The following is a 13,439-nucleotide window of genomic DNA, read 5'->3' on the forward strand; positions in this document are numbered from 1 at the left end:
GATGACAGATAAGCCAAATGAAGGCTTGGTCCGGCCTGCTAGGCACAAAGTGAGAACAGGTGTACTCTGAAGCTGCAGTCAATCCCAAATCTGCCCTAATTATCAGAGCCAGGTGCAGACCCTTGCTAGAATTCAGATTCAGCTCTAGGAAAGTGAACACTATAAAAAGCAAAGACTCCAGTCAACCAGGTTGGGTAGAAGAGCAGGATGCTGGAGTTTAGCATTTGTTGGCGAAAGAAGAGGCTGGAGACACAGGGGGGCCTGGAAAGGTGGTGAAGGCGAATAACAACAGGAGGGGGTAGTGACATATAAGATTGATAAAGGTGTGCAGGAAAAGGCAACATCAACAGAGGGAGAAAAGTGGCAAATGGGGAAGTTGTAAGTTATGAGTACAGAAGAAGGCTTAAACATCCGAAGGAGATTGTGTTAAAAAGAAAACTTGGGTAAGATAATAGGTACAGGAGGAGGCAACATCGGGAATAAAAGGATGGAAGTCACAAAGAGGGGGGAGGTGGTGTCAAGACAGAAGGCAGAAGGAGGTAGGAACACCAAAACCGATATTGATACAGATGAGGTAGTAACATCAGGTGGCAAGAATGATATCAATGAGGTGGAAGTAGCTAACATTAGAGAAAGGAGGTGGCAGCTCAGACATAATGGCACTGAGAGGAGAAGGAGAGTCATGAGATGAGAAAGTGTTGTCCTCAAGTGATGGCTGTAGCGCAGGCCATGCAGAGCGATCAATAAAGGAGAAGGATGGGGTAACATCAGGAACTTAATGCACGATCGGAGAGGAGGAGTTGGAGAGAACCTCAGGTTGTGGAGGTGGGATTGAGGAGAAGAACAGCAGCATTATTGTCTGCCTCAACGTGAAGGTTTCAGCAAGCCTGCTCATCCCTAGGCAGGATCAGGCAGTGGAAGGAGGAATGAGAGTGGGCCAAGGAGGCTATGTTAAGATTTTAAAAAAAGAGGCGAGAAGAAGTAGGAGGGATCCCAGTTAATGTAGACTTGAAGAGATGCCTCTCCAACTCTCCTAGACAGCTAATCTCACTAACCCCTCAGATGGCAAGACTATGGCCTTGAGTGAATCTTGGGATGTGGGACCAAGGAATGCCAACAACTAGACGGTGAACAAAATAAGAGTTCAGAGAAACCATACAGCCTGCAACACCCAGAGAACTGCTGGAAAATAAAAGTCTTGGAAGGTCATTTAAGAGGCCCCAGACCTTGGAGAATCAAGAAGGTCATTGTGGGGTTCTCCCAAGGACACAGTATACCAAAGAGAAGAATCATCCTAACCATTTTCTTTTGGAAGAAGTTGGCCCATTTGTTATTATACTAATCATAAATGTTCTTGAAATTGGGCATTTGTTATTCAGAAAACTGCTTGGTCCCAGATGATCCCTGCTAGTGTGCTAAAAAATTAAAATATGTCAGTAAACCTTTTAAATAAAATAACTAAAACTGGTTAAGGGGACAAAAGTTTCTGATGGATATTAAGGATGCTGAGAACATGCTGGCATGCGTAAGTGGAAACTCCTCTGGTGCCTTTTGGAAAATTATCAAAGCAGGAGGTTTGGAGCATTTTCATCAGCTACAAGCCATGCCAGAGAATGTATGGGTTCAGCATTTTAAAGATGTATACTTCCAGGATGGCCTGTTGGGCCAGCAGCTACATATTTGTATGAACTGGGTAGGAGCCTTCATTGAGAGGAGGAAGATATTACCTGTTGATAAAGTCCAGTAAGAAATCCGGTGCCCGAGGTCAGACGGGCTGTCAAATCTGACTCTAAGATCCAATCCGCTGCTTTGGGCAGCCATCATGTCAAAGTTGTTTGGAAATATCTTAGTGCAGCAGAGATTTTCGCGTTCTTGCGGGTGTGTGGGAGCACTGATTGTTTTAATTTTTTAAGAGGGTGATCATAGGTCACCATCTCGGTACCACCCAATTTCCCTGTTGGTTGTCTCTAACAAGAGTTTAGCCAGGCTGTTATCGAAAGAACTCCTTACATGGGCCGAAGGGTCCGATGTGATCGACTGGTGCCAGTCAGGTTTTAAGAAAGGTATAGGGGCTTCATTGAACAGCCTAGTGTTAGCTCTACTGGCAAAGCAGGCAAAAGAGCCTGGAAGGCCTGTCTTTGTGGCTTTCTTGGATATTTTGAAGGCCTTTGACCATGTTAATAGGGTGGTTCTGTGGCAAAAGCTTAATGAGGATGGGTGCCCTCGGCCACTTATTAACAAGTTGGAATCCCTACACCAGGGGTCGGAGATAAACATTAGACTGAAATCTTATGGGTCATCCTCGGTATGGATAGAAACCAATAAAGGTCTTCACCAGGGCTGCGTGCTTGCTCTTTTTCTTTTTAATTACTATATCAGAGACATGGCGCTATGCTGGGAAAAGGCTAGAGGACAAACCAGCCGATATTGTGCTGAGTAAAATGGATATGTCTAAACTATGCGGACGATATTGTCATTCTGGATAGGACCCTGATAGGCCTCCAGGGGGGACAAGACAGTATTCTGGTATTTTTGGGAAACCTTGATTTGTCAGTTAATGCAGCCAAATCTAAAATTGTGGTATTTAATGTAGGTTCCTCTAAATGGAAACTGTTAAAATGTTGAAGTGATAAATCACCTTAGGTATTGGGCTTCATGATCTATGCTTCCAAAGGGAAGCAGGTTCCCTGTTATGATATGAAATCAAAATTTGTTGCAGCGGCGGCTCGGTTTAAGCAGTTTGATCACAAGTTTGGGAGGTTTTCCGCTCTCCCCTTGATGAAACTCTAAAGGCATAAAAATCATACCTCGCTTGATTTTTGGCACTGAAGTACAGGAAAGTGGTATTCTGTGGGCTAAATTGGAGGCCATATTGTGGAGGTAGGTTTTTGGTTTACCTAATTTGGTTGGAATACTGCATAAACTGGGACAGCTTCCAATCCAAACTTATTGAGTGGGGGAAGTTACAACTGTTTGTTAAAATGTTGGTGCTGACTGTTGCATCTTTTCATTGTATACCTTAATGGTATGTGGTTAAATGGCTCTTGTAAAGTTTTAGACCAGTGAGCTAGTAAGTGTACCGAAATGCTACTAAAAATTGATTTGTCATCGGAGGAGCTAATGGGCAACCCGAATAGAACAAAAAAGACGTGGTATAGATACGCATTAATTGAACTAAGATCTGAGGTAAGGGCATAGCATTGTTTTAACGGGCATTTTAAGTGGTCAATTAAATATTTTAATGTTTTATCAGCATTTTTGAAGAAGCATCCATTTAGGGAATTCAGCAGAAAAATCCTGAGATTAAAAATAAACCTCTCTCTGACAATGGAGGTCCAGGGTAAGAGGGGGAATGTCCCAAGGGGCTCTCGGTTGTGTCCCTTTTGCATAAACGAGGACGTATCACTTAAACATCTCTGCTTATTATGCCCAGCCCTTGCTCATCTACGGAGGAACAAAAAAATAATGATCGATGAGCCAAGTTCTGAAGATGAGCTCTGGTGCAGGATTTTAAATATAAATTAAATCTTCTTTTTGTTAAAGGTTTTAGATTTTTGGGCTCCTATTGGATTTTAAAAATTGCTAGACTAGTCTGTTTACCGTGAAGTTGTAAATGTATTTTTGTAAGTGTAATTTAGTGATCTAATTATGGTGATAATGATGAGGTATGCTTTTGTTTGTAATCTGTTAAAAGTACATATTTTGAACTATTACACAATTAAAAATAAATAATGATAATAATTTTAAAAAGATAGTGGTCATTATTGTGGAAAGGACGATTTTCAGAAAGATAACTCCTGCTGGTATGTTTCATAATCTGCAGGTTGGAAAAAACTGGTTATAAAGAATTTAAAAAATGTAACTCTCTTCCTGTGGGTTAATACTTGATGGGAAAGAGATCCTTAACACAGCCCAACTATGTTTACACAAAGGATATTATTTTATTTTATTGTACTTTCATCATTACAAAATGTAAAAATCTTTAACATATACATCACAATCATACATAGAAGTATATAAAAAAAAGCATATGTATTAGCTTGTCATCAAGTCAGATTAATGTTAAAAAAGTCATTTGCTTCAATATAATTTGCAGGAAATTACAAATTAGTCGCATCCAAGTAAGTTCTGTCAACAGAGCAGTACCCATTAGGCAAGTTCTAGCCTCACCCCTGGCTAGGCAGTCCATACCCAGATGTTTCAAACTTTCCCCATCACAGCAATTCCCACAAAATCTACAACTTAGGCCAACCAAAGTATGATCCCATTTACTGATTAGTTCCAGTGTTGGTAGCTAGTTGAGACGAAAGCGCAGGTACACATGGCGTACAATTGGGCACGGAAAGATAAAGATATATTTCGAGAATTCTTCCCTTTTAGTGTTGAATTTTGAGTGTTCACCATAAAATGCGCAAGTGCCCAGTTTATCCATAGTTTCAGCCTAGTCGTAATTGAACAGATTTTCTTTACTGAAGGGATGTTAGCTGAAAGTTCTTCTGTCAAGGAACCAATAAGTTGTAGTGTGTTAGACATCTGCTGTTTGAACCTGGTCATAGTAAAACCCGACTTCTGTGTCCGATTAGTCCCCAAACTCTGGTATAGAGAATTGGACGGCGGATTCCATAGCTTGGCAAACTCAGCCATATTCCTCCGCGAGGCTCTCGCTGCTAGGGAAATCAGGCCAAACTCATGCCTTATTACGTTTGGGAGTGAGTTTGTGAACCCAATGGTTATTTTCCAGAAAAATCCTGGCATAGTATTGAGATAGGCACCCAAATCAATGAGGGAAATATCAGACCATATAGCAGAATGTGTTCCACCTTGAGCAGATGGAATGACAGAAGGGGTCTCAAGGAGAAGTGACACAGTTGTGAGTAAATCCACTTCATTTTAACCAGCAGCGGGGCAAATTTGTTTTTTAGAGAATGTTTCCAGCCCTCTTTAGAGCACTTATTGGAAATCTCGTGACCCAGGTATCTCAGCATTTGCACTCCCTGCAAAGGGTTGTCCCCGACTCTCCAATTAAAGGTTTTTGGCCTCTTTTTTTGTCGTGAAAACAATTACCTTGAACTTCTGTCCATTGATTTTAAGGTTGTTTTCCACCATATATAGTTGAAAAAGAGACCCAATTTCATTTGCAGACCTATGGGAGTAAGATCGAATAATACTAGATCGTCTGAAAAAACGATCCAGTCGAGCGTTACCGAGCCCAGTTTTACAACATTAGTTGTACCCGTCGCCCAGATTTTATTCATGTCTGCCATGTAAAGGTTGAATAAAGTTGGCGCGGCAACAAATCCCCATCGTAGACCCACAAAGGTGGATATCCAATCTGTCAGGGCACCCTCTCCATATAACCTTACCCTCAATGTGGCATTAATGTGGAGTAGGGCCAAGAGCTGGACCAAATGTACCAGGATGTTCCAAGCAAGGAGTTTAGCCCGCAACCTCCCTCTACTTACAGTGTCGAATGCATTCGACATGTATATAGAGGCCATCTAGACGTTTCCTACCCCACCTCTTTTTACTGCTGCTAATAAATGGGACATGGTGAATGCATTTAATGACGTCCCCATTCCTGAGCGAAAACATACTTGACAGGGAGACAACAGGTGCAATGAGGAGATTGGTGCTCTTAGTACCCTCAGCAGTAAGGTCGCAAAAATCTTGCTTGATTAATCCAAAAGAGGAATTGGCCTATAATTCTTTGGATCAGCTTTATCGCCTTGTTTGTGGATAGGAATAATGAGAAATTGTCTCCACGTCACTGGAACCCTACGTGTAGCAGATACCTGGTTGAATAGTTCCCTCAGGGGCCAAAGCCAGGCACCCATGTTGCTTTTAATTAGCACTGGAGGAATGTTATCTGGGCCCGACACCCTTGAGGATTTTGCTCGGCCAATAGCCCAAGCCATTTTCTTCATCCCAGGTGTAAAAGCTGGTATTGCTTCTTGGTCCAATGCCAGCAGGAGGTGTAACTTCGTCTTTAGGTAGTGAATATTTATCCTGCAGTTAACTAACCCATGCCTGCAACGTTATGGGGCATACCATAGCATCCTCCAACCCTTTAGTTTTACCTCCCATAAGCGACCAGAATTTGGAGCTATCACCATCAATGAGGGTTCTGATAACCTCCTGGTTCATTCTAATATGTGATTCCTTCTGGTTGATTTCAAGGTGCCTTTATATGTAGACACAATCCGATTCTTTGCAGTTTTATATTAAACCACCCTCTTGATGTTAAAAAACAAATCCTTGGGTGCCTTCCTCTTGATCAACTTTGCCTCTCCCACCCTTGGGTCAAAGGCACTCCAATGGATTTTTCCCCCATGTAATTGGCCCGTTTGAGAGGCTTTTCATACACAACTGCAAGGTACCATCGTAGTTTTCTGCATTCAGGTTTTTCCCCCAATTTTGCCATCTGCAGCATCACTTATTCCCACCCCTTCGTATAGGTCCTACATGCCTTGGCATTCCATTTCACCGTTAAGCCCCCCCGTTAACAGGTGTAATAAAGGCAGCACAGTGATCTATCTGTTGCATAGTCACTTATGAAGAAATATCAGGGAATGGTCACTGCCAAGTAGGTCCCCTTTAGCCAAGGGTTTGCGCATAGGCTAACCATGGGGGGGGGGGGGGAACGTAGAAGTGATCAATCCAGGACCTAGTCAGGCCCCTACACCAGGTGTGGAAACCATTTATAACCTGCACCTCCTCGGGAATGCATACCTACATATCCCAACCAGTGAGAAACTGATTCCCAACAAAAACCAGGGTGCTAACTGATCGAACCAACCACATCACAAAAGAAACGCCCTCTCAATCCCTGTGTATCAAAACAAACTGCATTTATATCTCCAGCCAAGACAACATGTTGGTTTTGAGCTTTACCCAGCCATGACATGAACCGGGCATCGAGCTCAAGGTACAAAATCTGCCAATGTTGTGTTTGCATGATTCCAATACACATTTACAAAGAGTACATATTCTTTTAGACATGGAAGGCATGGCATATGTTAATAACCATCATATCCAGAGACTTTACCTCCACCCCAGAATGGCTATAGTTGCAGTTAAGATCCACTCCAATGGAAAACCCCCTTTCGACGACCTTTTGTGCCTTTTGCAGCACCCTTGCAATAGGTGTGGAAAGCCTCCAATTCGAAAACATCCAGGGACATGTTTTCTTGCAGCAGAATCACGCTTGCTGATTTTAAACTCACAACATTGGTTCCACTTAGCCTTTGGAACCTGCACACATTCCATGAAGCCCCGCACAACAAACTTTCCCTAAAGACTGGTCTGGCAAGATTTAGATTTCTTAAACATCTCTATTACAGCTTCCAACAATGACCAGTCCTCCATACCAGCTCTAGCGGTCAGAGAATGACACTTCATGGTGGGGTCATGAAGGACTCAGTCGATTCTTGATTTTGTAGCTCCACCAAGTCATATCCTAGAGATTTAAGGGTTTCCCGGTTGTTCCAAATAGTTTGCGCTATCAAATTGGTAGCAAAGTAGCACACTGAGCTCTTTGCCCCCTTTTTTGGGAAAGCTACCGTTTGGATGTTATCCGATCATAGTGCACGCACTGCAGGAATTGCTTGGAATCCTGTTATCACTTGACCCCCTATTCATGTGCGATTGTCTGCATTTTTCCGGGTTTATTGACCAACCCATAATTGTGCCTTGGAAAATGTTACAGGTCGTTTGTGCTGTGACCGCTTGTGGGTTTTCCTTTTTGGTGTTTCCCGCAGGTAAGTTTTGAGTCTGATCATTCCCAGACGGTTGTACCCACACATTCTCCCCAGCTACTGACTGCGTCGCCCAAGTACTACTCGGATCTACCTTATTGACAGTAGTAGATGCTGTTGGAGTAGTCGTAGGGGACACAACCTCACCGTTGTTTTGTAGTGGGGATCTCAAGAAAGGTAGTTCTTTTTGATTGCTTCTTTTTTTAAGTTGATTTTCGGTCCCTCCACACTTTGGTACAGTATGCTTTGTCATCTGTTCAGATGTAACTTCATTGTGTGCCCTCTCTTATGCCTGCTCTGACAGAGCACTGAAAAACTGAGTTGCTCCCTCTGTTCCTATTTGTGTCAGAGAGGTTTTTGGACTTTTTGGTGGAACGCTGTTGTCTCCCCTTCCTTTTTTGCCTGTTAACTCTTATCCATCCCTCTTGGATGTTCTGTGAGGTTGCATCTTGTGCATCACCGTTGGTTGGGTCAGTCTCTTTTTCTATGCCACTCCGAGAGGCTGTGGTGATATAATTACATTTAGCGCATAGATCCGCTAACAGTGAAAGACAATCTGGTGGTTCACTAACTCTGGTAGATAGCGTCTGGTCATCAATGCGTCTCAAACCCACAACCAATACGATGCATCTTGTAGTGGTGGATCTCCCATGTTAGAGAAATCAACTACTTTGATACTCTTATTATCAAACGCCCCAGGATTGCACAGATTATAAGATTCTTTCCTGTTTGTCAGTAACTGTGTAACGCCTTGTCCCAATGCATTTAGCTTCTGGGTGTTAATTTGCACTACATCTTTAATGGTATCCAGTAAGTTTAACTTCTGGGTGTTTTTGTGTACCGCATCTTTAATTGTATCTAGCGTGTTTAACTTCTGGGCATTGCCATGTACCACATTTTTGAAGCGGTCCAGTGTATTTAGCTTCTGGGCGTTATATTGAGCCACCTCTTTAACGTTACCATAGAGCATCAGTAAGGGCTCTAGAACGAGGTGGAGGGCAGAAACTGAAGCTGGTCCCAATGTTTCAATCTGTGGCATAATGTTTGAGTCCCGTTTTAGGGAGATATTTTTTGGTGTGAAATAATGATCATTTAGAAGATATTTCAAAATTGGGTGGGGCCTCGCAGTGTTCGTTTGGTCAAGAACTGAGCTATACAGGGGGCTCCGTCCGTAAGTCAAAGCAAGGTAATCTGGAGCTGCAGCCCCGATCCCTGTTGTGGCCTGTGAGATCGCTCCGTTCCATAATGCCATCCGTATCAATGCAGTGATCCAAAACGCTAATGTTTTTACAGTTCAGAGTAGCGTGGCTCACCAATCCTTGCTTACAGTGTCAGTAGCCTCCGGGGGTGGATTCATATTCTCACATTCCATGGCTGGCAGAGTTTGTTGGGGCAAAAGTGACATGCGTTTTTCCGGAAACAACATTAGCTATCCCATCGTTTGAAATAGTCGCGAGGTTATTTTTCAAACTATAGGAAATGTTTTCCAACATTGTCCGTTAGATGAAGTTGTTCCCCAGTTCCTCTGAGTAGAGGGGGGTTGTCTGTTTGTTAGACCTCCACTCGTTATGGTCACTTGCTTTAATTAGGTTCTGCCCCACCAGAGCTCTGTCACAAGTTTCATCTACAGTAGCTGATTCTGAAACCAGAGTCCTGTTTATGTCGTCGTCTTCAGCGTCCTTTGAGGTACAAGCCTTTTTGCCGCTGCTTTGCCCCTCCCTCTCTTCGTGAATCAAGCCGTAAGAGTTTCATTATAATCTTCTGAGAGAACTGTTTGAAGGTGTGCCTGCAATAGTGGCTAGCAACTGTTAACTTTCTTCTCATTTTCTAATACACTCAGCAATCAGAGTGGTTTAGTCATTCTCAAGCAGCACCTAACCTATTGCATATGAACTCTGATAATTACTTCTCTATGACCAGCTCACCATCAGATGTATTAAAGACTGCAAAGAGACTTTACTTAATGGATAGTAATCCAATCAAGAAATAGTGTGCAAGGCATGGAGAGTTGTGCCTTCGGATGTATGCGCAGAAGGTAAATCAAGTTCTCGTTTTCATAATGACGACTGAATTGCCCTGCATGGTTGGTTCCAAAATATGGATAAAATGAGAAATGCAAGCTTAAATAATAGAAGGTTGACAAGATATATTAGAAACCATAGAGGACAGCAACATAATTAGATGGGTAGCTCAGGTTTCCATTCTTTCTAAAAATTGAGAAAGTTACACAACAATTAGAAATAGTTCCCATACTTTCTAATGATGGTTGTTTCATAAATGGTTCAAGATTGTACTCATTTTTAATATTGGAAGATAATGATTCACATTAAGCCAATCATAGTATTATTCAAACTAGAAAATACGCAAAGGAATAAATGTACAAGTGTAAATCACACCTTATTTATAAAACAAACTGATCATCCTCATTTGACTAATCATAGTTTAATAGAGTTACAGAGTCGTAAAACACTATTTTGAAATACTTATTTGAAAAGATGTACTGGTACAAATCATACCTTATTTTTAAGACAAACTATTCGCTGTTGGTATAAAAGTGTCTTGGGATGTTCCAAACTCTTTTTTTATAGAAAGAAGCCAAAGTGAAATTCCCCATTCATTCCCAGTGGGAAAGAGTCCAGTTGGTCAATCCAGAACATCTCTCTTTGAGATTGTTTTCTGTTAATATCACCTCCCCTTGGCAGCGAATGTCCAACCTCTAATATCTCCATTGTGATATATTGTGGCTGAGTGTGTGCAGGCGATCGCAGATTCTGTGAGCCTCAGCGGAGCCATCGCAGGGGGAAGTGGTGAGTTTGCGTATGTATGTGTGTGCATGTATGTATGTGTCTGTGTGCGTATGTGTGGTGAGGATGCGTGTTTTGAGGCAGGAGGGGGGTGGTGGCTGGGGAAATGGAGGGCTCGGGGGTTAAACCCTCCCGATGAACAAGAGAATGAGCAGAAAAGGGCGGGCAGGGACGGGGCAGTACGTAATATGTCTGCATTTTAAATCCAACACAAAAACAACCCAAAATCTGTCTTTTTTGTGTTCAGGCTTTAAAATGCGGACATATGACAGACATTTTTCATTACAAGTACATGTACTGTTTTGTTAATGGTATTTATTAAGCACAACACCCACCAGAAGGTATCTTGGCGCTAAACCTACAAGAGACGGTAAAGACAAAGACTAAAAAAAAACCTTGTAAATGTACAACGGAACAAAGGGCAGTTTTTGACGGCACGAAGGGCCACAGGAAGAGAGTTCCACAACTTTGCAGCAGCTATAGAAAAGGCCAGGACACCCATATGAGCCATTCGGATACGAGCCATTCGGATACGAGGCACTTGGATACTATGAGTTGCTTGCGAGCGAAGTGGCTGGCCAGTTACATAAGGGCAAAACTTACAGCAAAGGTATTCATCTCCCATCCCATAAAAGGCCTGGTGCACCAGACACAAGGATTTGAATTGAATAGGAAGCCAGTGAAGCTGGTGCAGAATTGGAGCAATGTGTGCCGGAAATGGAGGATGGGGTACTAGTCTTGTTGGTGAATTATGCACAAGTTAAAGTTAGCGAATCAGGTATCCTGGCTGAGCAAGATACAACGAATTGCAGCAGTCAACCCCGCTCATGACAAGGAAGGCAACCACCGGAGCGTGAAACCTTTCCACTTTAGCAAACAGAGGTTACCTGAGCCTCCACTGACAAGGAAGCGGACAATGTAACACCTAGATCCTTAACCACCAGAGCGTGTGTGGGAGAAGACCCAATAACACATGGCGAATTACCGATGTCCAAAGGGAGGAAACAAAGAAACAGAAATAGGGTCCAAGACCATTACCTCTATCTTGTCCCCATTCAACTTCAGCCAATTGCTGGCCATTCAGCCCCGCCCCCCCCACACAGCCTCCAAGCAACCCCACAGTTGAGACACAGTGTTGGGTTGAGACGAATCCAACCGCACAATGATTTGGGTGTCATCAGCATATGAGTAGCACCGGAGGCCACAGGAGTGGATCAGTCAAACCAAAAGCTGAAAGTAGATGTTAAAGAAAACGGGACAAACTTGAGCCTTGAGTGACCCCGCAAGACAGCAGCACTGGCTCAGGACAAAAAAGGGTGGAGGGAAAGAGACTGGGCTTGGCCAAATAAAAAGATTGAAACCATGAAAACACCTAGACAGACATGCCAGCACTGGACAGGCAGCCAAGCAGGGTGGAGTGGTGGACCGAATCAAAAGGTAGCTGAAAGGTCCAACAATATCAGCGCCCCCACTCCACCCTGATCTGCAAGACGCACTAAATCATCGACCATGGAGACAATGCAGTCTCCGTACCCCGACCAGGACGAAAGCCTGATTGGAAAGGATCAAAGAAATTAGAATATTCAAGAAAAGAACTAAGCATAGGGGAAATCCATGATTCGAACAACTTCATAAAGAAAGGTAATAGTGAAATTGCATAAAAGCTTGATGGAAACTGAAGAATCTATGCAGGGCTTCTTTACAAGGGGGATTTATAAAGGCAAGGGCAAGAGTCACTGAATGCACTTGTTACCCAAGGAGCAATGTCCGGTATCATATCATTAAGATCGAAAGAAGAATTGGGCAAAGAGGAGATGCCAACTTTAGTTTGTTAGTAGCTGCAATTATATCCTCAAACAAAAAGAGAGGAAAAGCAGAGCAAGACAGGATCGAAGGATCAGCCAGAGAAGTAAGAATATACAGATCCGTCTTCAGGTTGGAACAAGCAATCTTGTCTCAAATATCAAGAATTTCTTTGACAAACAACTCTTACCAAATCACACAAATTCTGAGAGCAAGTAATCCTGGCTTAGTACGAACTAAGTCAAACAATTCCCTAGTTTGAATGATTGCTAGTTCCACTCTGCCCTTAAAATAGGTCTATTTAGCTGCCCAAATCGCTTTATGGTAGACAGCGGTGGATTAGCGCAGTGCGATATCATCAGCCGGGCAGCAGGAGGCCCACCACCTATACCCAACTTGTCTCAGTTTCAATCTCAAGGACTTTAAGTCATCATTGAACCAAGGCTCTGATGGGCAGCATATTTGTCTGCACAGCTTCCGTGGCGCCAGACCGTCCGCAGTACTATTACAGGCTTGTAATAAGGTTGTGTGAGAAACCGGAGGGTGTCCTCAATCCTACTCCCCTGGATGCTCTTCTCGGGTGGCCAGGGAAAGGTCATCGCTCTTGGATCCCGACCCTGGGGGTGGAAAAGTGAGGGAGGATCACCGGAGTGGAGGGTCATTGGGGATTGGGAATGGGGAACCCACAGGTGAGACATGCTATCCCCTTTTCCCTTTTGAAGACCAGCCTAAACCTACCCCGGCTTTTATGGGCTATTGTCAAACAGCTCCCCTCATTACCACACATGTTTCCTATGACAGTACTGAGACGAGGAAGAGGTGACTAAGAGTACTGAACAACAACAACTCCTTTCACCACTCTAGTACCGGGACGAGAAAGATGCCTGCACAGGTGGCAACAAAATATCAACAGGCATCAAGCTAGGTAAGCTAGCTCGGGACAGAATATGTAGCATTTTGAGCTGTCAGGATAAGCGCGTTAACCTACCACGGCCCATTCCGAGCTCCACCCTACGCCCGGACGAGAACAAACTGGCTTGACTTCAGTACCCTTCCTGCATCATTGCTTTTGAATTTG

At 43.3% G+C, this 13,439-nt stretch overlaps 1 protein-coding gene across 3 annotated transcripts in view; it reads right to left on the reverse strand.

The window, feature by feature from the left end:
- ZDBF2 (zinc finger DBF-type containing 2) overlaps positions 1-13,439 on the reverse strand; it is a 326,002-nt gene that overhangs the window by 26,849 nt on the left and 285,714 nt on the right. The gene's annotated exons all lie outside the window — the stretch shown is intronic.

This window comes from Ambystoma mexicanum, chromosome 9 (assembly GCF_040938575.1).
Source record: "Ambystoma mexicanum isolate Mex_15411 chromosome 9, UKY_AmexF1_1, whole genome shotgun sequence".
Classification (NCBI taxonomy): Eukaryota; Metazoa; Chordata; class Amphibia; order Caudata; family Ambystomatidae; genus Ambystoma; species Ambystoma mexicanum.